General features: G+C 36.2%; 1 protein-coding gene across 5 annotated transcripts in view; it reads left to right on the forward strand.

The window, feature by feature from the left end:
• Positions 1–2,697: 2,697 nt before the first annotated feature.
• The window catches only part of MGAT4C (MGAT4 family member C), a 420,654-nt gene continuing 397,153 nt past the window's right edge, over positions 2,698–26,198 (forward strand). For all 5 annotated transcript variants that reach the window (XM_061369336.1, XM_061369335.1, XM_061369338.1 and 2 more), the window contains exon 1: positions 2,698–3,099. The gene's annotated coding sequence lies outside the window, so the exon portion shown is untranslated. The remainder of the gene's footprint in view (positions 3,100–26,198) is intronic.

Raw genomic sequence — 26,198 nt, forward strand, 5'->3', positions numbered from 1 at the left:
ACTGGAGGGCCCAGAACTGGACAAAGCACTCCAGTTGTGATCTCACCAGTGGTGAGTAGAGGGGAGGGGAGCGCCTCCCTCACCCTGCTGTCAAAACCTTAAAATGAAAACAAATTACAAATGTTAACACAAATAAAAAAGGTTGCCATAAGAATCACAACTGAAGGTGAGCATTTTTCTTTCACTAACCACCAATCTCTTTTAAACAATGTTCATTACAAGATTATACTTGCAGGATAAACTGTTTTACATGCCTTACAAGATGTAACTAGATTTGTTACTAGTGAAGGTTAAATTCAGCCAGTCAAATTTCATATACTTCCTGTCGTGGGTTCAGCTGTAACAGCTATTTTTCTCCTTCTTAAGTAGCTGGTGCAGTGCTGTATTTTGGTTTTAGTCTGAAAACAATGCTGATAACACACTGATGTTTTTATTTGTTGCTAAATAATGCTAACCCCTACCAAGGACTTTTCAGTCTCATGCTCTGCCAGTGAGGAGGGGTAACAAGAAGCCAGGAAGAAGCAGAAACAGGACACCTGACCCAAACTAGCCAAAGGGGTATTCCGTACCACAGCACGTTATGCCTGGTGTATAAAGTGGGGGGAGTTACCTGGAAGGGACAGATTGCTGCTTTGGTTGGGCTGGGTGTCAGTCAGCGGGTGATGAGCAATTTTACTGTGCATTTCTTACATTATCTGTGCTTTCCTATCTTTTTGTTGTGGTTTCCTATTGTTCTTAGTGTTACTATTGTTGGTATTCTTTCTATTATCACTTTATTTTACTTTATTTTAGTTATTAAACTGTTCTTCTCTCAACACACGGGGTTTGTAGTCTTTCGGTTCTCCTCCCCACTCCCTCCCAGGGAAGGGAGAAAGTGGAGGAGGAGGGATGTGAGCTATGAGGTTTACATTCTTTACATTCCTCCTCCATCCCGAAGGAGGAAGGAAGGAGTGAGTGAGCAGCTGCATGGTTCTGAGTTACTAGATGAGTTTAAACCACGTCAACTCACACATGTTGTCTCTCTGATTTGCAAAATTGCATCAAAAATTCTCTCCAAGTTCAGAATTTGTTGAAATCTTTTTGATTGTTTGGTTTATTTGGTTTTAATTGTTACAGCATGATCTGTTTACATGGAAAATGTTGAAATATTAATGGCTATGACTGGGGCACATACCGTCACACCTAGAATTAAGAAATGTGTCACAACACCAGAAATAATCCTAGAGCAAGGCAGCATAAGAAACTTTTAATCCCTCTAGAATTACATGCTATTTTGAGCTACCTTTATGCATATTGCATTTACTGAACAATTGGGTCTTGTCAAGCGTTTGTATATGCTCCAAGGGGCATGTTGCTGGGACAGTGGCCAAATGATCATCAGTTTAAAAGATTCAGGCTGAATGTAATGCCTTCAGCATGGAACACGAAGGCTCTGTGGGGCCGCTGTCTTACTTGACATAACCCCCAAAGAAATCAGTTAATGTTGATCATGCCTTTTCACTTCATCTGTTAGAGTTCTGTTAATGTGTGTGCATCTTTTACCTCAGGGAGGTGGGGAACAAAACAGACCTCGGAAGTCATGTCCCAAAGATTTTCAGAGACTCTTCATGCCTGTTTGGTGGAAGCATGGTGTACATCTATTTCTTGGTGGTATAATTACCATTCTCAGAATGCTCTAGAACTAAGGCTATATTGGCATGCATCCATCTGCATCTCTGTTCACGGTTTAGAATGGAGGCCTGATTTTCTGTGATACTGAGAATTTGAATTTGGGAAAGTCATGGCAGTAGATACCAAGGATTTCAGAAAGCTAGATCAGTTGAAACTAAAGAAAAGATTTTCAAAAATGCCTCCTTAGTAAGGAGCATGACTGACACTGGATCTTTCAAATTATTTCTTTTTTTCCTTTTCTAAAATTATATCCAAAGTTTGAGAGAATAAAATATTAATTTTCGTTTACTATGTGTAATGATAACCTCCTGACCTTGAGCTATCTAAATAACAATTTTTTAAATAACAGCTTGAATTTAGTGACTTTGTCAAACAGCTTTGATACTAAACTGATATATAGAAAACTTCAGTTCCATCTTCTTTGTAAACTAGTGCAGTCAGAGATGTGGTTCATAATTAAAGATCAACAACATGTTACAAAGTTGAATTTTAATTTTTTTAATGAATCCTTTTAGTGTCATCTCAAAACATCAATTACATTTAACATGTTGATTGTTCAGAGTTTTAGCTGTCAGTCCTTTTTGTAAAGAAGTGGCAAATACTGCCACTTTCTCTCCTGGAACATTCAAAATGAAGATAATTGCAAAGAAACACTAACCATTACATGAAAACAGAAAGAGCAGATACTGGAAGAATAATACAAGTATGAGCAGATAAAGTTCAGAAAGTAGTGAAAATTTCCCCTGTTTAGATCGTGGGGCACAGCTATTTCATGAAATGTGCTGCCATTTATCAGCTTAAAAAGTTTCAGTATTTCTTTCAGATAGAAAAATTGAGGGTGGTGCTGTGATTTACGTCCTTTTCTTTTCTTTTCTTTTCTTTTCTTTTCTTTTCTTTTCTTTTTTCTTTTCTTTTCAACATGGCTTAAAAAAAAAGCAACTATGAGAATTAATTTCATTCTAGTAGACACTTTCAAGACTAGATTTAGCTGCAGTCACATTAGCTTAGATAATGGGAGAATTTTTCTTCATTGAAAATGCTCCCTGTCGCTTAAGAAGAACTCACTGAGGCAGCCTGCCATCTAGCTTTTTCACAGCAAAATAGGCTTGCAGACTGCAGATGAGAGACTCGGGAGCAGAGACAATTTTAACCTAGCCATCCCTAATTTATCTCAAGCTTTTTCAATTCATCTTCACTGCTCTATGCACACTGGAACACCAGATTGTCAACCCCTGGGAACAGAATGCAAGCAGGGATCTAGAGAGCTGTCACCTCCTGAGAAATATTTAAATTGTGCTGATTTTCTTCTGGAGTGCTGAGCAGAGGGAATGAAACTCTCCATCAAGTCATAGCTGTGCGGGCGATAGATCAGAGGATACTGCCAGTTTTTCTAATGGATTATTGTTGTCGGGCAGGTTCTTCCTGAAGGTATGTAGTTACTCTCTCAATCCATTACCCACACTATTTATCAGCTAATGATCTAATGAACTAGTAATTCAGATACATTAAGAAAAATGTTAACTAACTAATCTATATTGATTGAATGATGCCACTTTATTGCAGCATGTTTGCAGGTAAAATTGCCTGATCTACTTACTGTAGATATGTTGTATGTACTGCCGAGTGCTTTGTCAGCAACCCCCCCAAGCAAAAAGCAAACCCCAACCTTTAAACAGAAAAAGCAAAAATCCATTGTGCTGCATGTAACATTGCCACAAGTTGATGCTGACTGTCCAGAGAATGTTGTTTTTCTGAAACAGTGAATAATGAAAAGCAAAATCATACTTCTGATTTTAAATTTGTTAAAGTATTTATTTTCCATGTTTTCAATTTATTTTCCATATTTTCCAAACATGGGTATAGGCAGAACTCCCGTTAAGATACTACAAATTAATTGTGGACTTAGATATTTTCTTGTTTGCTATGATGTTCCATCCTTTTGCATGGAGAATTAGGATATTTAATTCAGAAAATCTCTGATGTTGGATATGTAACAGGAGCCTGTTGTTGCATCTGCAATGCCAAACTTCAGGAGCTCCTTAGTAAAGCATAAAGATTATATATCACAACAGGGGGTTAAAAAAAAATCTGTAAAAAAGAATTTCTTGCCTTTTAAACTTTTGTGTTTAAATAGGAGTTACAACATCTGGCTCCTAATCTGAAATGCTTGATACATGACTGGAGCTTGTGAGGCAGGCTGACCTAAAAATGAAAGATCTCTAAATTGCAGAAGCAGCCAGACATTTTTGAACTGTTCCAAGCGCGGGAGTTGCTGCAGATGTGGAAAAAGCACTGACAGGTTTAAGCTGAAGTCCTGGCCTAGCTTCATTCCTGAGTTGGCACCCTACCTGATTACAAGCTCTGAGACATGAACCCCAAAGACAGACATAGGGCTGTGCACGGATTGAGCCGTATAAAGAAAATAAATAGAAAAAATCTTGCCTGTAGCTTCTTGTCCAGTCCACTTGCTGGGCTGCTGTCATGCTGTCATGTTACCAAGAATAGTGATACATGAGCTTGTGTATGATGTACTTGAAAGTGCAGTGGACATGCTGAACTGCATATTTAGTCCCAAGTGATAGACACTTGTCGTATTTTTAATATAATGCTGAATGAAAGCAGCAAGATAATAGTAAGTAATAAAGATAGGGGCAGAAGGTTTTGGAATCCCATAAGGGATAAAATCATTAAGTCTGAGATAAGAGCATTTTCTAGTGTAACTTCCTCTACTTATGGAATATAATATTTTCAAGGCATTAATAATAAATTGCATCAGTATATGTTGCTCCTGTATGCAACACCTGAAAGTTCCTTTCCTCTAGAGCCTTAGAAAGGCTAAAGGAAAAAGAAGAGAGATTGATTCTGTCCCATTTCCAATGAACTCTGTTAAAGTACTTTGTTTCCTATGGATCTCAGAAAGGCTGAGGCAAAGAGGCTTTCATTAAACTCTCCCTAGAGACTCCTAACATCAGAAAGCTAATTTTTAAAGCAAGTATGCACACAAGCTATGTTTTTCCCAACCTACCAAGCTTCTTGTTTAAATATATGGAGCCCTCCTAACATCTTTCTGGACACCCATGGATATTTCAGCATTTTGTGCAATCACTTAAGTGTGTAACAGTCTGAGATGGTAATATGGGCATTTCTTGTTATAGGTTGTTTATATGAAAACCTAACTTTTCTAAACCAGATTCCATCTTTCCTCCTTTGGGTCCAATTATAAGTTTGCTTTTAAATGTTGGGTTGCTTAAAAAACACTAGCTAATTAAGTGTAATTGTTTATGGTATTTGGCATTGGGGAGTAACCAGTAGTAACATAAAAATATCTTTGATTATCCTTTCTACAAAGTAAGATAAAATAACCCAACCAAACAAAACACATTTAAAAAAAGATTTAAATGGGCAGGTAATATTAAATAATAGTAAATAAATTAAGATTAATAACTTTATGTTCTATTTTCACCTTTTTATTTTTCTTTTTACTCTACCATGCTGTGCAGTAATAGCTGTGCCCTCTTCCTTTGATAGAGTGTGCGCATTACATATTAGGACATTTTCATCTGGAACTTTCTGCTGCCTTCTGAAATATTTTTTGGCTATTTGTGTAAATAACTGTATTACAAAATTTGGTATAGCATAAACAGATGAAACTATTCTGTAAATGAAGAAAACTGAAACACAAATTTTTTGTTAAATGGTGCTAAATCCATGATCTTTAAAGCATAGTCTTTTGCCTTTCCTGGTTCCAGTGGTATTCCTGTTCCACTTTTAGTTTGCTATTCTCTTTCCTATGTTAACAATCTTCTAAAAAAAAAAAAGAAAAAAGAAAAGTTTAAGCATCAACTTATATATATTTTTATATATATGTACTCCTTCCTTGGTATCTTCTTAGGTTCTGTTCTTCTCCATTCTGCTTTATGCTGGACAAATCATAAAATCAAAAGATGAGTTTTGACCTTCTTCTGCAGTGCTCTTAGTTTTCCCTTGTGACTATTTAACAACTGTTGGAGGTTGTAGTTTATTCTTCTTCCTGGGTGAGCCTCTAGAAAGTACAGATATTACAAACAACATGGTGTAAAAAAGGAACCTTTTTGCTTGTGTTATATTTTTCTTCCTTCTTACCTGTTTTGTATTGCGGAATATGTTTGTGTAAGTATCTTATTTCTAGACAGTGGATATGAATAACGTCTTTTGGGGACATTTTGGAAAAAAAGTAATTCACGACTGTTTGATGTTATCTGTTCTTTGAAATCTTAACAGGTAACTACTGGAAAAAATGTGCTTAGAAAAAGAAGGGCCTAGCAGCCTGGATAACAACAGGTTTTGCAAAACAACGATGAATACTTTCAGACAAAACCTGGGTATCTCTAACATGAGGATGTACTATGGCATTGTTTCTTCCCTTTATATATCTTCCTAGGTTTCAGGACTGTTTTGTCACTATTTACAATCACTATTACTATTTCTGAAGTGTATTCTCTTGTTTCAAGTGTATCTGTCTTTTGCACAGACCATTAGCAAGACAACACATTCAATTATCTGATAATTCAGTTAAGACCTAAGTAAGTCTAGTGAAATACAGTAAATCTGCATTTTCATACACATAATTTCACAATTTTGAGTGAGCCAGAGTGAAAAGATGGTTTACCCTGAGAATCATATCTGATTGTTGTAAAACACATCCAGAAACAGGAGTGGAAAGAATGTGCAAAGCTAGTTAACATTTACAAAGCAGTCTTATTTTGGTTGAAATGCATCAGCATATTGTCAAACTGTAATCCATCTTCTTAAAGAATGGGGTGCCCTGAATGGCTACAGGTACAAGTTTAAGACCTCACATAATCTTGTGTTATATCCTTCAGCCCCTTATTTCAGTTAAGCAAAATATCAGAAATTTTAAGAAACACTGGTATTTAAGCACCTGAGCAGATATTTGTTGAATTTTTCATTAAAAAAAATAAAATAAATAAGTAACAGAATTTAGTTCTCCTGCCTTTCTCTGTCCCCATCTCTTAAGAGATTTCCGATCAAGTAGTAACAAAATCCTGGTTACTTATATCCTCCTAATTGACAAAGTTTGCAAATTACCTGGTGTCCCTGTTAAAAGGTACAAACCTCACAGAAATATCAGCAAGTACACGGTTAAATTAATTAATATTGGTTTCAAGCTAATGTTTTTCAGATTATATATATTTTTAATATGATTTCCTAAAAGCCGATCTGAATTCTTTTGTTCTAAGACTGAACATTGGTTTGATCTGTTTTAAGCAAAGCATTCTGTTTGAAAAGCTTCCAAAGATTTGTAGGGGGTTCTTTATTGGTGTCCCCATCCCACTCCTCACTCCCCAAATGATATGAAACCCCATTAAAAAACTGCTAACAACTCCCCCTGTTGACTTTCTGGAGCAAATTAGTTTTAAGTTAAGAAAACTTGAAGACTTTGAAGCATATGATTCAAGGATAATTTTAACTTTTCTTTTTTTTTTTCTTTTGTAGGTTTTAGTCTTCCTTTTTATGCAGTAGAAAGTAAATATCCCTCAAAAAGTAAAAAATGTTGTACCCTTAATCTCTTCTTATACTTTATATTTTATGTTGATGAAGGTGGAAATTATTCTAAAATATCCAGGGTTGGGCTCTTCTTCTTGCCAATAAATATAAAGGGTTTTCTGCAGTATTTTTTTCAGGTGAAATTTAAAATTTGGTTTGTTTGGGGGGCTTCAATATTGCTTTTATATCTCAATGCAGTCATTACAATTGGTGTCTCACATACAAAGGTATATAACATCCCTGAAGAAATTATGGCAATATAACTTGCTTATAACGTTGGAACAAGTCCAGAGGAGGGCCACAAGAATGATCAGGGGACTGGAGCACCTCCTGTATGAAGATAGGCTGAGAAAGTTGGGGCTGTTCAGCCTGGAGAAGAGAAGGCTGCGTGGAGACCTCATAGCAGCCTTCCAGTATCTGAAGGGGGCATATAGGGATGCTGGAGATGGACTCTTCATTAGGGACTGTAGTGACAGGACAAGGGGTAATGGGTTAAAACTTAAACAGGGGAAGTTTAGAGTGAATATAAGGAGGAAATTCTTTCCTGTTAGGGTGGTGAGGCACTGGAATAGGTTGTCCAGGGAGCTTGTGAATGCTTTATCCCTGGCAGTGTTCAAGGCTAGGTTGGACGAGGCCTTGGGTAATATGGTTTAGAGCAAGGTGTCCCTGCCCATGGCAGGGGGGTTGGAACTTGATGATCTTAAGGTCTTCCAATCCTAACTATTCTATGATTCTAACTTAGAATTAAACTGGCCTATGGATGTGAAAGATAACAGGAAGGGATTCTGTAGGTACATTGCAAATAAAAGACAGAATAGGGACAATGTGGGCCCTTTCTGGAAGCTATTGGGAGAACTGGATACCCTGGATTTGGAGAAGGCTGAGGTTCTTAATGACTTCTTTACCTCAGTCTTCACTGGCAAATTCTCTGACCACACCACCCAAGTCTCAGAAGGCAGATGCAGTCACTGTGAGAATGAAGACCTTAGGCCCACTGCAGGAGAGGATCTGGTTCCAGACCATCTTAAGAACCTGAATATACACAAGTCCATGGGACCTGATGAAATCCATCCACGAGTCCTGAAGGAGCTAGCAAATGAAGTTGCTAAGACACTGCCCGTCATATTTGAAAAACTATGGCAATCAGGTGAAGTTCCCTACGACTGGAAAAAGGGAAATATAACCTCCATTTTCAAGAAGAGGAAAATGGATGACCCAGGGAACTACAGAGCAGTCAGTCTCACCTCTGTGCCTGGCAAAATCTTCAAGCAGATTCTCCTGGAACGCATGCTAAGGAACATGAAAAACAACAAGGTGGTTGGTGAGATCCAGCATGGTTTCCCTAAGAGGAAATCCTGTCTGACCTATTTGGTGGCCTTCTATGATGGGGCTACTGAACTGAGGGACAGGTGTAGAGCAGTTGATGTCATCTATCTGGACTTGTGCAAAGTGTTCAACACTGTCCCATATGACAGCCTTGTCTCTAAGTTGGAGAGACATCAATTTGATGAATGGACCACTTGGTGGGTAAAGAACTGGCTGGATGGCTGCACACAAAGAGTTGTGGTCAATGGCTCAATATCCAGCTGCAGACCAGTAATGAATGGTGTCCCTCAGGGATCGGTGTTGGGACTGATCTTGTTCAACATCTTTGTTGGTGACATGGACAGTGGGATTGAGTGTGTCCTCAGCAAGTTTTCAAAGCCGTGTGGTTTGGTTGATACGCTGGAGGGAAGGAATGCCATCCAGAGGGACCCTGACATGCTTGTGAGGTGGGCTGATGCCAACCTCATGAAGTTCAACCATGACAAGTGCAAGGTTTTACAACTGGGTCAGAGCAATCCCAGGCACAGCTACAGGCTGGGCAGAGAAGAGATTCAGAGCAGCCCTGCAGAGAAGGACTTGGGGATGTTGGTATATGAGAAACTGAACATGAGCCAGCAGTGTGCGCTTGCAGCCCAGAAAGCCAACCGTACCCTGGGCTGCATCAAAAGGAGAGTGTCCAGGAGGTCAAAGGAGGTGATCCTGCCCCTCTACTCTGCTCTCGTGAGACCTCACTAGGAGAATTGTGTACAGTTCTGGTGTCCTCAACATAAAAACGACACGGAACTTTTGGAATAAGTCCACAGGAGGGCCATGAGGATGACCAGGGGACTGGAGCACCTCCCATATGAAGACAGGCAGAGAAAGTTGTGGCTGTTTGTCCTGGAGAAGAGAAGGCTGCGTGGAGACCTCCTAGCAGTCTTCCAGTATCTGAAGGGGGGCTATCAGGATGCTGGGGAGGGACTCTTCATTAGGGACTGTAGTGATAGGACAAGGGGTAATGGGTTCAAACTTAAGCAGGGGAAGTTTATATTTCATATAAGGAGGAAGTTCTTTACTGTGAGGGTGGTGAGGCACTGGAATGTGTTGCCCAGGGAAGCTGTGAATGCTCCATCCCTGGCGGTGCTCAAGGCCAGGTTGGGCAGAGCCTTGGATGACATGGTTTAGTGTGAGGTGTCCCTACCCATGGCAGGGTGGTTGGAACGAGATGAACTTAAGGTCCTTTCTAACCTTAACTATTCTGTGTTTCTATGATTTTATAACTTGTTCTGAATGCCATTTATTACCCAGTTTGCCTCTTTCTTGCACTGCTGAAAGTCACTATATTGATGCCCATGGAATATATCAGGGTGGAATCAGGTTCAGTATGTTTAACTATCTCTATTTTCCCCTCCATGCCAATCAGTGTGAAGTTCCTATCTTAAAATGTGTCTATTAATAAGGCTTTGAATTGTAGATTTTTTGTTTGTACATAAAACTGTTTTTACTTTCCTCTTCCAGTTGCTGCTGAAGACTAGCAACACTTTTCAACTGCCCATACCTTCCCACATTTTGAAAACTGCATTTTCAGACTTTAAAGCAGATGAAGAAATTCTGTTTCAAAGAATTTGAAACAATTCCTCAACTGCTGCTTTTTAATTTGATGCCCCAAATTTTCATTATTTTGAGGGTATGAAATAAATGTATTTTATATGGTTATTACTTGGGATGCACTTCCAAATTGTGTTATCATTATACACACTTCCATTAAAAAATAATCAAAGTATAATTTGAATATTTTTTGAGTAGCAATTAAGAAACCTTGGCAAGCATGCATATTTTCACATGAACCAAGGACCACTACTAATTTTTTTTCAAATGTGTAATTATACACTTAAATATTACTATATAGGTAATGATGGAAGAGTTCTCTATAAAATCAAAGTATACTCTGAATAAAAGAGGAGTTGATAACTGTTTCTAGGTAAGCTTTACCTCCTTTCTCCAGTACTTCCTCTTATCCTTTTTGCTCAACTTTCATTTGTCAAGTTGAACTTTTCTGGTAGTGTAGGACAAAAGTAAGAGAAACTCAAATTTAAGAGGCTGATATTCTCCTTTCTGATGTAACTTGTGTTAACCATCATTTAATATGTTTTGCTATTCTCCCTTGTAGGAAGTGAGGGTGCGTATGAGTTCAGTGCAACAGCTGAGCCACTTTAATATTTTGGCAACACTAGAAGGATATCATGGTATGTCCTTCCCTGCTCTGGATAACTTTTTTTCAGCAGCTTTATTCTGGAGCTTGCCAAACTCTCATGAGCCACTCTAAGCACAAGCCTGATGGAAAGCTAATTCAGCAGAAAAAAATGCTTAGTTTTCAAGTAATGTAGTGATTTGAATCATGTCATCTAAGGACCTAATGAATCTGAGACCTGAATCACATTCAGCAAACTACCAGGGAGACTAAGGCTACTAGCGGAACGGGGTGGAAGGAGTGTTTTCCTCCTTTTTGCTGCAGTAAGCTGTTAGATTTCAACAGCTATAACTATTAACCTCACCTTAAAATGGCCTTGCATTCTTTGTATGTCTCCCTTACCTGCTGTCAAAAAGTGTCAGTGGAAGAAAAACGAGATCTCTGCTCACTTTCAGAGAAGGTCTTGTTTCAGTGTGTGCCTCCTTGGGGAAGAGCAGCATGGCAGTCAAACAGGGAGACTGAAATCACTTAGAGAGTTGAAGCTTCCCTTGCCATCAAAACATAGGTTGCAGCACTAGTCAAAGTGGTAATTCAGTAAAGATTTCTAAGAACCATCTGTATAGTTTATTAGGTCTAGTTAAAGAAGTTGCAAGCCTGGTCAGTTTTATAAAAATGGGGAAAATACACTTACGTACTCAGTAATGAATGTTTAAGATTTTATTTTTTTCTTATATATATATATATATATATATGGGGTTTTTTGGATGCAAGTTGTTTTCCAAAATCTCTTGCTTTCTTTGCTTTTTTTTTTTTTTTTTTGGCAGTTTTGAGTCTATCAGCTCTGTGTCATCCCCCTCTTTCAAAGTCTTAGGGTTTGCTTTTCTCTTTCTTGGTTTCTTTGGTTTTAGCTGCCACTGTGATGCTGAAGGTTAAAGGGACTGGGCACACTGTACTAAGTGTCTGGGTAAATCCTGAAATGGGCAAAGCTTTAAGTGCTTCCTGGGTTTTTTAACTGTGTGCGTTGCTGCATCTTAATCTTCAAGCTTAATCAGGACCATCTTTTTTCCTATATATATTCAGACAAAGCATGATTCTTGAGTGGAACTCCTACCTAATACAATAAAATAGAATCACAGGATCACAGAATGGTTGAGGGGGGGAAGGAACTCTGGAGGTCTGCTAGTCCAACTCCCCTGCTCAGACAGGTCTACCTAAGAACCAGTTTACCAGCAGTCCTGTTGTCTTCTGAATATCTCCAAGGATAGAGACCCCACAGCCACTCTGTGCAGCCTGCACCAGTGCTCTCTCACCCCCTAGTAAATAGTGTTTTCTGATGAAGGAACCTCCTTTGTTTGTGTTTGTGTTTATTGCCTCTTGTCCAGTCACTAGATACCACTGAAAAGAGCCTGGCTTCATCTTCTTTGTACCCTCCCTTTGGGTAGTTATGCACATTTGTCCTGGATTCAGCAGTAGTGGTCATTTTTCTCCTTGGTGGCTGGTGCAGCGCTGTGTTTTGACTTTTGGCCTGGGAACAGAGCTGATAACACTGATGTTTTAGTCTGACCAAGGACTTTCTGAGCCTCATGCTCTGCCAGGGAGGAGGGAAGGCTGGGAGGAGGCAGGGACAGGACACCTGATCCAAACTGACCAAAGAGGTATTCCATACCAGAGCACGTCATTCCCAGGAGGTAACTGAGAGTTACCCGGAAGGGCTGATGGACTGCGGGGTTGGACAAAGTATGGGTTGGTGGTTGGTCAGGCTGGGGGAGGGCGAGTTATCGATCGACTGGTGGTGAGGTGTTGTATTCTCTTCCCTTGTTATTTCTTTTTATCATTATTATTATCGGTGGTAGCAGGAGTGATTTGTGTTATACCTTAGTTACTAAACTGTTCTTATCTCAACCCGTGGGAGCTGGATTCTTTTCGATTCTCCTCTCCTCCCCTCATAGAGGGAGGGCAAGAAGGGGGGGAGTGAGTGAACGAGTTGCCTGACTGGGTTTAAACCATGACAACATTGATAAGATCTCCCCCAGGACTTCTCTTCTCCAAACTAAAAATTTCAAGCTCTCTCAGGCTTTTCTCCTGGGAGAGATTGTCCAGTCCCTTCATCATCTTTGTAGACCTTCATTGAAATCTCTCCAGTTTGTCAGTGTCTCTCTTGTACTGGGGGAGGCCAGAACTGGACAGACACCACATTAGGCCTCACTAGTGGTGAGTAGAGGGGAGGGATCACATCCCTTAACCTGCTGATAATGTTTTGCCTAATGCAGTCTGGGAGCCGCCTTTGAGGCAGAGGCACATTACTGGCTCCTGATCAGCTTAATCATGTTCCAAACACCCCCTGCTCCTTTTCTATCAAACTGAAATATTCTACTCCATTCTATTCTATGATGAAGAAATGCAGACATGATCTGATGACTGCACCTACTGGTGAGAAATAAGAGTTAATTGCTTGTGAAAGCTATTTAATTTAACATCTTTGGGTAAAACTAAAAGAAGGATAATATAATGTGATTTTAATTCTTGGATAGTGAACAAAACTGCACAAAATACGTTTCATTTGAGATGTTATGTGAAGAAAGACTGCAATCCAAATTATTGTGTAAGGGAATGATTCAAATCTCAAAACCAGTGAAGAAGTAAGAGACTCATATAGAATGCCTCTACAGTGGCTGTACTATCAAGGGGGTTTATATTCAATCAATCTGTCCCTCAAGATTCCAAATTATCCTCAAGGTCATGGTGAGACCTACATAACTGATGATGACTTAGTGATCTAAGTGGTCATATTATTTCAGCAGAAGCCAATATAGGAAATAAAGCATCTCAAGTCTGTCAACAATTTGGAGTCTATCACACATAGAAAACCCCTCTAGGTGAAATGTACTGAAAGAAAGGAGAAGACTGAAGGTGTGTTGTATGCAACTGTCAGTCCGTCTTGACTGATCAGTTGATCTGCTATGATAAATTTAATGTATTCTCACATTTCTCCATTAGTGAGAAAATGTGTTATTTGTTTAGATAAAATAATTTGAGTGATTACAAGTCTTGAGCATTAGACATAAGGAGACTTGATAGTTTTCCAGGCTTCTGGATGAAAAAGAAAGCTGATATACACATATATTGTAAATATATGTAGTTGAAAATCGGCATTAAATAAGGAGCCACCGACTGCAGATGGGTCGTGCCTGAAACTGCCTGTTTACCTTTTTTCTGAATAAGATTACTGTGATACCTTGTGTGGGGAGGGTGGGGAGAAATATAGTGATTTATTGTTGGAATAAAGTTTATTTATAAAAGGTTGCCTGCATTGAAAGTGAAATTAAGTGTATAGGCCAGAATATTTGCAACAATTTTAAAGCATCTGTTGGTTCCCAAGCCAAGGGAATTGTATTTCAAGACCACAGAAATCAAAAGGCTATGTAGATATGTGTATATGTCTATGAGACTCTGTTATTGTTATTATATCAATAATATGCATTGCTATTAATGCAGTATTGTCTAAATCCTGTTAGAAAAGTTTTTAAAAACAAAAATTAGGAATTTTAGTATTAGGCATGATAAAAAAAGCAGGAAATGGTAACTCCCTGCACACTTAAAAGTAGTGCTAGCTGTAGGCAGCTAGTATTTTTAAAACCTAGCTGCACTGAGTGGTGCTTCAACTGATAATTCTGTTTTTCCTGGAGTGGCCAAACTTGGCATATTATTTAGTATATGGTATTGTTTGCTATTTCCTATTACTTACATAGGCAGATTCAGCCTCCTGAGGACAAATGTGAAACACAATATACTCTCTTTATACATAGATAAGATGAATGATGCTTTAGTATAAAATAGATGTTTAATCTTCCCTATACATCTCCGTATCGCCCATTACCAGCAATGTTTAAATAGCATATGATTTTATTATGTTCTTATGATTTCTTTGTATACTTTAATAGTATTACTCTGCCATCACCATCTTTCAAATTTTACTTTGCTACTTACAAATGCAATTACAAACTATGTATCACAAATATTCTATGAAGATACCAAGTTGTACTTAATCATATACAAATCTGTATAATTCTGTTTGTTGCTTTCTTCAGTTTACTATTAGCAGAAACAAAACAGCAAGAATGCAAGCTGAATTCTTACTTGGACTTGAAATTACCTGGTCACATAAAAGTGACTATTTTGGGTAAATATTAGTAGACAACCACATTTACAGAAAGAGTTCAAATTCTATGCCAAAAACATGTCCACATATATGAAGTGAAAGAGGGAGTATAATTGAAGAGATGGAGAGTAACCTAGATTAACATGTGAGCAGGCGTGTTCATCACATGGCAACATTCACTATGGTGCATTTTTATGTAATAAATTTGGAAAAAAATAGTGCCAGGATGTATAGATTGAACCATAAAGAGCAAGCAACTACATTTTGAGATGATAAAGATCACTTACTGGATGTGATCACAGAATCATTAGTTTTGGAAGGGACCTCTGGAAATTATCTAGTCTAACCCTCCTGTCAAGGCAGGGATGCATCTGTTCAAAACAGAAGTACTACAAATAGTATATCTTCTAATACAAAAGTGGCAGACTTCCAGGTAATTTGAGGGAAATAATTGACCTCTGTTTGCAATAAGGTAGTCTTCTAAATACATGAAGATTAAATCCATTAACACTTTCCTAGAAATAAGTGTGAAAAAATATTCTGTATTGCTAAAACAGTAAGCAAACTCAGTGCCCAGGTAAGACAAAAAAGTTCTCAAAATCTTTTCAATTCATAATTCCATGCAGGTATCTGACTTTTCTTCTGAACAAAATCTGCAGGATAACTTTTCAAAACCTTTATTTGTGTGAACACATAAAGACAAAATATTGATTTTAATAGCTTGAAACTTCCCAGCCTTAGGGATACTTTAACTGAGGGAATAAATCTTTTCCTCGGAGTATCCCTCCAACCTACAGTAAGAGATTTTCACATGACATGAACTAGCACTACATCTTTAGTTTAGCTTTGTTGCATAGTCAGGGATTCCACTAGGGATTTCCTGTAGGTCCCTTACCTGTTCTGCAGTGAGGATTTAAATTTTTAGTATTGTCAAATGGTGTAACTGAATCTCAAGACCTCACAGCTGATATGCAGTACCCATTACCAACCTCAGATACAAGATGTGCAATAAATACAGATTTGTTCAATCCAGCACTGCATGTCAAAATTCTCAGCTTCAAATGAAACATGCCTTACCCAAGTAAGACACACACAACGGCTCATACAGAGAGCTGTGCAATACTTTGGAAAGCCTTAAAAATTATTATAGTCTTTAGTTGTGTACTTCTAAAAAAACACACCAAAATATGTAGTTAGCTGCGATATAAACCACTACTTAAGCATGATTTCTGAATTTTACTGGTTCATCACACCAAACTGAAGTAGTTTATCCACCTAAAATTTCATACTTAGTGCTTGAATTACTCATCCAAAACAATCTCTCTTTTTAAACAACATATGCAAATTTACGATATAGAATTGGTAATATGTGTGAAGTACTTTGACATGTATTATTTTCAGTACCAACAACAACATTTTATAAATTATTAGTTTACGTCTTATGCATTTTTTGATTCATTTAATACTTCATTATTATTTTAAAAGAAAGGCTTGATTTTCCTGTTAGATGTCAATGGGGTTTGTACGTATCTATGTGAGTAGATAGATAGATAGGTAGATAGGTATCAATAAAAGAAAAAGTAGTATAAAAAAAAAAAGAAATAGAATTTGACACTGTAATGAAGGATTTTAAATTAATGTGAAAATTAGCTGGAAGATCCATAACATTCTTACATACACAATTACAAACCCCTCTATTTTCTATAATATTTGCATACAAATTTTAAGGAACCTATCTGAAACTAAAGGTATTCTCTTAGCAATTAAGGTACAGTTTAGAAGTATTCTGATTACTATTCTTAGATTGAGAGACTGTTTTGTATAACGGAGCGTTAAAAGAGAACTTATTTTATCTCTTAGAGGTCTCTGGTGCGATTTATAAAAAAGTATAAACAGACAATTTTGTAAATGTACAAATTCTGTTTATCTGCCTGAATAATGATTTTTCTCAAAAGTGGTGATATGCTTCACTATACATTCTGGGAACCAGGAACAAGACCCAGATATAATTTTCTGGATAACAGTGCTTGCTTTTTATATAGAAGCCCTCTTTGTCAAAAGACAGGATGAAAGAACTTAAATGTAGAAAGACCTTAAATATAGATAAAAAGATTAATAAAATTGTAAAATGGTCTATTTCAAGTAACAGTTCTCTGCCTGTTTTCCCTTCCTTCTCATCCTTATTCCCCACGTTTCTTCCTTGGACCATAAGTCAACAACAAACATAATATCAAAAAAGCTGGGGTAAGGAGCCACATTGCTTTCTAAATTCTTTCTTCATGCCGCTTCTCTTATTGATATAGCAGAAAGGGGTATACAGCTGGCTACATTGCTAACTGAGTTGTAAAATACCAAAGAAAAGCTGCCTTTCTAAAATATTTTTCTTTCCCATTTAAGCCATCTAATTGGAAAAGCTCATGGAATAACTGCATTGGAAACTTAGGCCGCTTAATTAGCCTCTCTATTCATCACTCTCACTATACCAGATGTTTGAAGGGGCACTAACTGAAAGCACTGTTACCTTTATAAGGGTTTCTCCTCTTAAATGCAAGGGTTAGTTGGCAGAAACAACAGCAAGACATCACACTTAATGTAGCACAGTGTAACAACATTATTTATAGTAACAGAGGTCAGTGTGGACACTCAGATTAGTAGATTACTGTCCAAATTTGTATTGAGTTCCACATCACAGATCAAATTGCCACTGGTTACCAAAACTAGCTCAAGTATCTGTGTTCTACATTAGTCTCACTGTAGACATATGTTTTGTATTACACTACCTTGATGCTACAGAAGCATTATTGCAGCCTTGCTCTCTAGATGAATCCTTAGAACATGAGTGGTGAGGCAGCATAAATGTGACCTGCAGCTTGCTCAGTACTGTGTTTGCTCTGTGGAGAAAGGGAGTAGTATTCTGGTCACTCCTGATGGATTTACTATACAGATTACTATGACAATTAACTGGCTTATTTTGATTGAGCAAAATTCACTTTCTTGCCATTAAACAGTTCACATCCCAATCTTTCATAAATGAAATATTTTATTCATTATTTCATTGATTAGTGAAGCATTAGGTTCACTCAGGAATTTAATGAAGACCAGTGCTGCTTAAAAGCCAAGTGAGTTTTGTGTTTTAGTAACACATATATTTATCAACTGAAGATATGTAGACTGTTGACATGTATAGTGAGTGTTTTAACAAAATGAGTTTGTATAATGTGGAAAGAATGATAGCATGGTACTGTTTAATCAATTAGAGAAGACAATAAAAACATCCCTTTCCTGTAGATACTTGACCCAATTGTTCCAAATGCTGCTGTTGGAGCAGATTATGAATATTTAATACTAAATAGGTACTCTGGTTAGAGTGCTGAAATATTACTTCATTGCTTAAAGACTGTGGATATAGAGCTGATATATTGCATTACTTTGTCATATTGTGTCATGTTGAATTGACTTACAATGAGAACTGTGTAACATGATGCAGTGCTCTGTAATCTGCCATAATTTGACATAATTTATCAGGCCAGATATGTAAAATAAACAAAACTTTGTCCATGATGAAATTCATCCTGCTTATTTAGACAAACATAAAAATAATTTTTGCCAGAAAATATAACATAAACGTATTTCACATTGTGGTTATTTCTGTGTATAACACAGTTAGGATTGTTTAAGCAAAAGAAATCTCAGAGCTGATGAATACTTAGTCTCACTGAGAGTGAAACTAAATGAATACCTGAATGCCATTTTCCTCAAAAGTGACCACCAAAAAGTGGCCAGACTAGTCTACGATCTGGCTTTACAGTAATATTTAGCATAGTACTTTAGCAAGCTTCTCTTCCCAAATTATTGACATAGATATATTAATGAGCAAGTATAGATGGAAAAACTATTTCTACATAGAGGACTTGGTGAGCTTGTCTTATAGCTTCATACCTGATCATTAAGTCCAGAAATTTATGTATAACATGTTATCCATGTCAGCTGGAGCTGCATCAGTCAGGTGTCATTCACAGTATGAAAAGGTGATCGGCAGAAAATTCACTACTTGATGAGGAGCTTAATTGTTTTCCCTGCTCAAAGTAACCCCTTGTCATCAGCCTTAGGCACTCACTAGGACATGAAGCCCTGGAGACTACAGAGAAAGAAGAACAAGGTGAATGACACAGGAAAAATATAAAGTTATTCCATTTGTCTTACAGCATTTTTTATTTTTTTTTAGGCTGTCTCTATATATAGGAGAAAAGCAATGCTCCAAATAAAGCATGACAAAAACATTCATGTTATTTCAAATGATCTTTGGTAAAATTACTTTACTAAGCTACAGGCATATGAAACAATCTAAACTTGAAATTCATGCTGAGCTTTGAGATGCAGCAATCTTGTAGACTTGATACAACACAAATCTTCATAATGGCCAATCAAAGAATAATATATGAAAAAATACTAAATACTATCAATCTGTTGGAAGGTTCTGTTTTTTTAAGCTGTATTGTAAAAGATTATTCTTTATTTGGGATGTAAAAATAAAAATTCTAATTTTACTTTATAAACATTTCATATAATAAATGGATTAAAAGTACTGAGAGTCTTGATACCCACTGCTTTTGATATATCTCTGTATTTCATAATAGCCAGTTTCTGAAAGAAGCAAAACATTTTGAAACTTATTTTTTTATTATTCATAGAAACATGGAATCATAGAGTGATTTGGGTTGGAAAGACCCTTAAGATCATCCAGTTCCAACCACCCTGCCACAGGCAGGTACACCTTCTGCTGGATGAGGTTGCTCAAGGCCCTGTTCAACCTAGCCTTGAACACTGCCAGGGATGAAGCATTTACTATTTCTTTGGGCAACCCATTCCAGTGCCTCACCATCCTCACAGTAAAGAACTTCTTCCTGATATCTAATCTGAACTTCCTCTGTTTAAATTTCAACCCATAACTCCTTGTCCTATCACTGCAGTCCCTGATGAACCAAGTCCCTCTCCAGCATCCTTGTAGGCCCCCTTCACACATTGTAAGGCTGCTATGAGGTCTTGTATTTGGATATATTTTGATTCTTCTATCTGCTAAATTAAGTAATTCGTGATAATTCAATAATCTAAGAATGAAGGTAAATTAAAGCAAATTTTGGATCTTTTTGTTTTTTAAATCAGGCCACAGACTGCCTTAGTTATTTGGGGTGAGCTAAAATCACACTAGGCAAGAATCAGCTCTGATTTTTAAGGATTTTTATACCTAGGAAGTTGATAATTTTGAAACTTCATTCTTGTTCTTATATTTTGTAGAAAACTGAATCAGTCACATAATACCTGAAAACAGCATCTTCTAATGAATGACATGAGGGGGTACATGAAGTAAACGGGCATCCTGGTTACCTGTATCTTTTTCCAGACCTTTTTGAGGTCAGATGACACAATCTCTTTAGTTTAGCCGTAGCATGGCCTTGCTCTGACTGGGGAGGTTAAGGCAAATGGCCTTCAGCTGTCTTTCCTACCTAAATAAATCTATGATCCTGTGAGTCTATGTAATGAAACTATTCGAGCATGCATGGAGATTTGAAAGAGTACATATACAGAGAAGCAAATTCACAGAACCACAAAATGATTGAGGTTAACTCTGGTAACTATCTACATGATAGAATATACAGTTTTGGAGGTTGGAGAAGCTGATCTTTGCAAATCAACTGGTTATGTGATTTAGATACATTTTGTGTATTAGCTGTTAACTGACAGCTTTCTCACAGTTTTGGATTTCTTTTTTTTCAGAAGGTGGTACTTTGCCTTGAGTCAGAATATTCTTAGAATGATATTAAACAGTGGCATTAAGTAGAGAAAAGAGCTATTTATGAAGATGCTGACTTCCTTGCAAGTAATGACAAATTATGGTCAGTTAACATCACATACAGAATAGTGACCTTCTGACATAAATAAAAAGTTTTCTATAAAGGCTTCCTTTTTTTAGGCATGTTGTAAAAGTAATAGCTGATTCTGGTAAACAGCAGCAAAATTATGTGGACAGAATCATCAGTATACAAGATCCTAGAATCCATTTTCTGGCAATAGAATCATAGAGTCATAGAATGGTTAGGATTGGGAAAGACTTTAACATCATCGAGTTAGAATGACATTACTCAGTTTTAAGATTATGAAGTTGTCTTTTTCTAGAAAGATCTTGATATTTAATACTGTTTTTAAGAGGACCTGGGGGGGGGGCCCCCCCCCAAACTGGAGCAAGTTCTAAGCACAGATCATTTTGTTACCTTATCACAAATGTTTACTTGTTTCTGTGTGCACATATAGTACATACTCTGTGTACTATATGCTATATATGTAGGAATGTCATAGACTTTTTTACTTCTCTTATCAAAATACAGATTTTAGGTAACCTAATACATTAATAGCCCATCTTCCTTTTAGTTACTTTTGTCCAAATTCATATCAAAATGTCTATATTTTTTTCCTAGCAAGTGTGAAAGCAGGTACTAAATTAGGTGCCAGTGCAAAGAAAACCACAGAGTTTGGGATTATTCTATTCCTTAATACCCACATAACCTGTGCCTAGATGCTCAGGCACAGATAGCCTTATTGATTTATTTGAGCACTCTGGATGAGAGCCAGAATCTTCTGTTCTATAAATGTGCATATGTACAGTGAGGTTTTTCTCAGACAAACAGTCCCCAAATAAGAAGGGTCATGTCAAAGAGTGTCTATCTCCCTGCAGCAACTCACAAAGTGCATGGCTGGGGTTTTGTGTGTGGAGTACCTATCTTTAGCCATTAGTCCTTAGTCCTTTCATATTCTAATCAAATTTCAACATACACTTTCACACTAGAGAACAAATTTCCATGTCACTTATTTAAATTCATGGATATATTTGTGTTATCAGTCCATAATGATAGGGGTGGAACATCCTCACACTTAACAAAAAAGACCCTAGGATTATTTTTTTTATTATTTTTTTATTAAAAACAATGAGTTGCATCTTCATTCTCTGAATTTTCCCCATCTTTTCTCAGTCAGTTTTTTTAGTCAATGACAATATGTCTGATTTCTTAATGAATTCATTTAAGCTACTAAGTTCACTTTGAAATTATTACCATTTTGCTCTGGTCTCAGCCTTGCATAATCTGCAACTGTGACTGTTGTGAAGGAGTTCTGCATCTGCTTTTTTCCCCCCTAAAGTTACTTATTTCTTTTTTTTTCTTTTTCTTAACATGATTTTTTTTTGTAGTATTTGAACTTGTTCTGAAGGAAAAGATTGTTTTCATTTAAAATTATATCCATAGTAGAGAAGCTATTAAATTCTTTGCTAGAAATGTATTAGACAAATGCATTTTTTTAGTCTTACTATACTGTTATACTAATATCTACATATATTAGCAACTATTTTCTTCCCAGAATTACTTCTATTAATTTAGATACAGCTCAAGAACCTTCTGAATTTAAATTCTTATCACCTCCTGGTTTCACAACAGTTTCCAGGTGGTTCATTATCATTACTGATCTTTTTGAGAAAATGAAAATCCAATATTCATACTATGCCTAAATTGATGCTGTTTCCACATTTGTCCTAGTTTCTTCAATAACAAGAATTTCATTATTTTAAGAAATTCGTGAGCTTTAAAGGGACAGTGTATCAGGAAACTTATTTGTTTTGGTGATGGCTAACTTATAAGACAAGAAAGAACTGACCACAAAAACAAATCAAGGAAAAAACAAAATTACAACAATGTTGTAGCCTAAAATATTTCCACCAGTATTACACTGATCTGTTACACTTTTATGCTTCAGTTACTTTTATAGACATGTCTATAACACGGAACCCTATAGAAGGTGTGTGTTCCTACTTAGCAGAATCACAATGGTAGTAGCACTTAGGTTATGTTTTGAAGTATTTCTCCTCATTCAAAATCCCTAAAGATATATGAAAATTGAAGTAACTTCTTTTCCACACTCAGATAAAATAGAGATTTAGGTTATGGTAAAAATCTTGCAGCTGATGTGTCTTTAACATGAACAAAACAAAGAACCAGGGACTGTTCAAATTCTTGTTAGTTAGGAATCGCATATAAACGTGAATATTGGCTTGGTGAATAAAATGAGTAAAAATCATACGTTTGTTATGAGTTTAGTCTTGCTTCAAAATATAATGGAAGGAACAGGGACCAAAACATGGGTGTTTTAAAGGTGATTTTGTGCTGTTAGATAAATTTTAAAAGATAGCATAGGTTGATAAAGGAACAATAAACTGAGGTTTTGTCAAGTTCATGCATATGCTTCAGCAAAGAACAGTGGCAAAAACCTTTGCCATTGGAAGAAAATAAGGGTTTGTGCACAAAAGAATAACATTTTTCATTAATTTCTCTCAAAATATAACCATTTGGAGATGTGAGCTTTTATACTATGTATATGACCCTTTCACAGTAGTTGAAAGTGTCAAAGAGAACTTTTTTGCATTGCCTTTTTGCATGATTGTTTTTTATTTCTTCTTTAATATTTTGATCTTTAATAATTAAATTTCATGTTCTCAATGCAGAAAAGTAGCTATTTAGAGAAGGTGATTCAGGCCATGGATTATGGATGTAGATTTTCAAAAACTTAAATACCACACTGGAAAATATAGTGAAACTCCCAAAAAATTTACCATGGTGAAGATTAAGTGAAGACAGACTGTTTAAAAGACTCAAGGTGACAAATGTAGTATGTTTATAGCCACTGCTAGTTTAAGGGATAATCTAAAGTTTATTTCTGCAGAACTATTTTTATTTGAAAATACTAGAAAAAAAATTGCTGATAAGGTAAGAATTAATTTTTAGTTTTAATCTTTAGAGTAATAATTTCAGTGGAAAAGTGTTGCTCAAAAAAAAATAAAGATACAAGTTTCCAGAATGAGCTGCAGTACTTCAGTCCGACTTTTTAAATTGTGATTTCTTATCTGAATTTACCTCTTACTAAGATTAGATCCAAGTACGGGACTAATACCTGTTGAAAAGGTTTTAGACAATTATTAGTTCATTTGAATGGAGCTAAAAAATGCTTCTGATATGCTTTGATGATCTTGAGAAATACCATTATAATTCATATATGAATAGTGATGAATCAATGTATTTTCATGACTTTCTGAGACAAACCGAACTGACCATTAGGTAAAAGCTTTTGCCATGCACAAGAAAATGCAGGTTACATTTGTGTTTCTATGATCTATTGCTTGAATACTGAGTAATCTATCAAGTAGTGTCTTGAATTAGTCTGTAATTTTTTTATTTTCTGTTGTTTGAAAAATATGGTAAATGTTCACAATGAAGATTTAAAATTTTATCAGAAAGTATGTCAAAGACTTTTTAAAGTATTTTGTATTCATTTTCTTAGTAGAATGCTGAATGATGACATTTTATCTTCTTTCCTAATATGTCTTACTTCCATTGTAATAATGATGTCAATTGTTTTCCATCCTCTGTTAGGAAGCTTGCACACATAACATTTTCCAAGTTGTGAACTACACTTTCTATGGAAATAAATAAATCTATTGTTGTTGGACATTTTTTAAAACTTAGCTATATATAGTTGCTGAATAGAATATTTAATAGTTCATTTCATAGGATTTTTTTTTTTCAATGTTCCTGAAGCTGCAGCCACAAGTTCATGTGGTTTACTGTAAGCGTATCTAGCATCTACATGTTTGTAACTAGTTTGAGATGGATTCCACAAAATCTTTGCGATATGTCTGTGTTGGCTTTTTTCTAATCAGATATCCCATTGTTTCACTATGTTTTCCCATGCTATTGCTTCCTAAGCATGATAGCATTTCTTGTTTATTAAGTTGGGGTTTTTTTCTCCCCACATTTCGTGTGCTAAGTTATTTTATTTTGGCATACATTATTTTGTCCTTTTCACGATATTCAATTGTTTAATTCCCTGCAGTGAATACAGTGTAATATGATGTAGAACTGTTGAAAAAAGCCTGTCACATCTTTCTCTGCAAACGTGTTCTCACTTTGCATTGTAGATCTTGTACTATTACTTTGTGAAGTTAGCGATTTCTAATATACTTTGTCAGTAAAAACCATGCTGAAAAGCAAATTTAAATTTCAATCTTTGAAGTATCTGGAATATGTTAAAATGGACTCTCTTAACTAAAAGTACTGAAGAGAATGCTCCAAACCTAGTATTTAATGCTTTCCCTGACACTGATCAAAAAGTTTATTCTAAATAATGGTTCCTTACCAGGGAAGGTTGGAAATGTAACTTTAATTAAAAAAACCCCAAACGTATGAATGCCATATTTGCTATAACTAAAGTTCAAATGAAATTTGACAGAAGGAAGAACAAAAATAAGGAGCTTTTAAAATTATCTAGCCAAGACAGGTTTCCTGTACAAGTAGACATGTATTGTATTAATACTGAGTAACAGAAGCTGAAAACATATTACAAGAATGATTTAAAAAAAAAAAAAAAAGTTATCACTGTCTTGTTCATTTGGCACTCTTGAAAAAGAGCTATATGAGAAGGAAATATTGCAATAATGCACACAGATTGAAAAGCCTCCTGTACAGCCAGGATGCTATAAGGTCATTAACCTGGAGAGGCTAAAAACCAGATTCTGAAACATTTTGGTTTACATTGCTATCAGGAAAATCAGTTAGTAAAACCTAAAAAGAGAAATAAAACTAGAATAATAAAGCCATTTTTTTTTTTTGCTTTAATTCAGAAGTGTTTTACAAACTGGGTTAGCAGCTTCTTTGCTATAACTTTATGTCTCGATACTTTGCTTAACAGTGTAAAGATAGAAGGTACGAAAGAAAACCTTAGTGGCCAAGAAACTGTCATAGTGCTTGAGTTTATAGATCAGTTTGGATAGGTAGTCAGTTATAGCAATAATGTTCCACATCATCCATCAGAATGCAGTGAGAATGTCGAATCATTATATCCAGGTCTTATTTCCCTGTTTTTTCACTCTGTTCCCATTCCTCTCCTTTTTTCTTTTTTTTTCCCCCAAATTTACAGTAATGGAACTTTACAAAGGACTTTATCTGAGTTCTGAGTCCTCATTAAGGTTGTGTTATAGCCAGCCAAAAATTTCTATATACAAGTCTTAAATATTTAAAAATTATTTTTGTGTGGCTATTTTTTCCCCAATTGTTTTTATATTGTTTTTGATGATATCATAGAATCATAAAACCATAGAATGGTTAGGGTTGGAAAAGACCTTAAGATCATCTAGTTCCAACGCCCCTGCCATTATTTTAGTATAAATGTTTTACACTTTAGGAGAAGAAATAGTCTTTTTCTTCCCCCAAATTTTTTTTTATTACTACT

The sequence above is a fragment of the Neopsephotus bourkii genome, unplaced genomic scaffold, assembly GCF_033783945.1.
Source record: "Neopsephotus bourkii isolate Nb327-2 ecotype Australia unplaced genomic scaffold, CSIRO-AGI_Nbou_v1 NB_1493, whole genome shotgun sequence".
Taxonomy (NCBI): Eukaryota; Metazoa; Chordata; class Aves; order Psittaciformes; family Psittacidae; genus Neopsephotus; species Neopsephotus bourkii.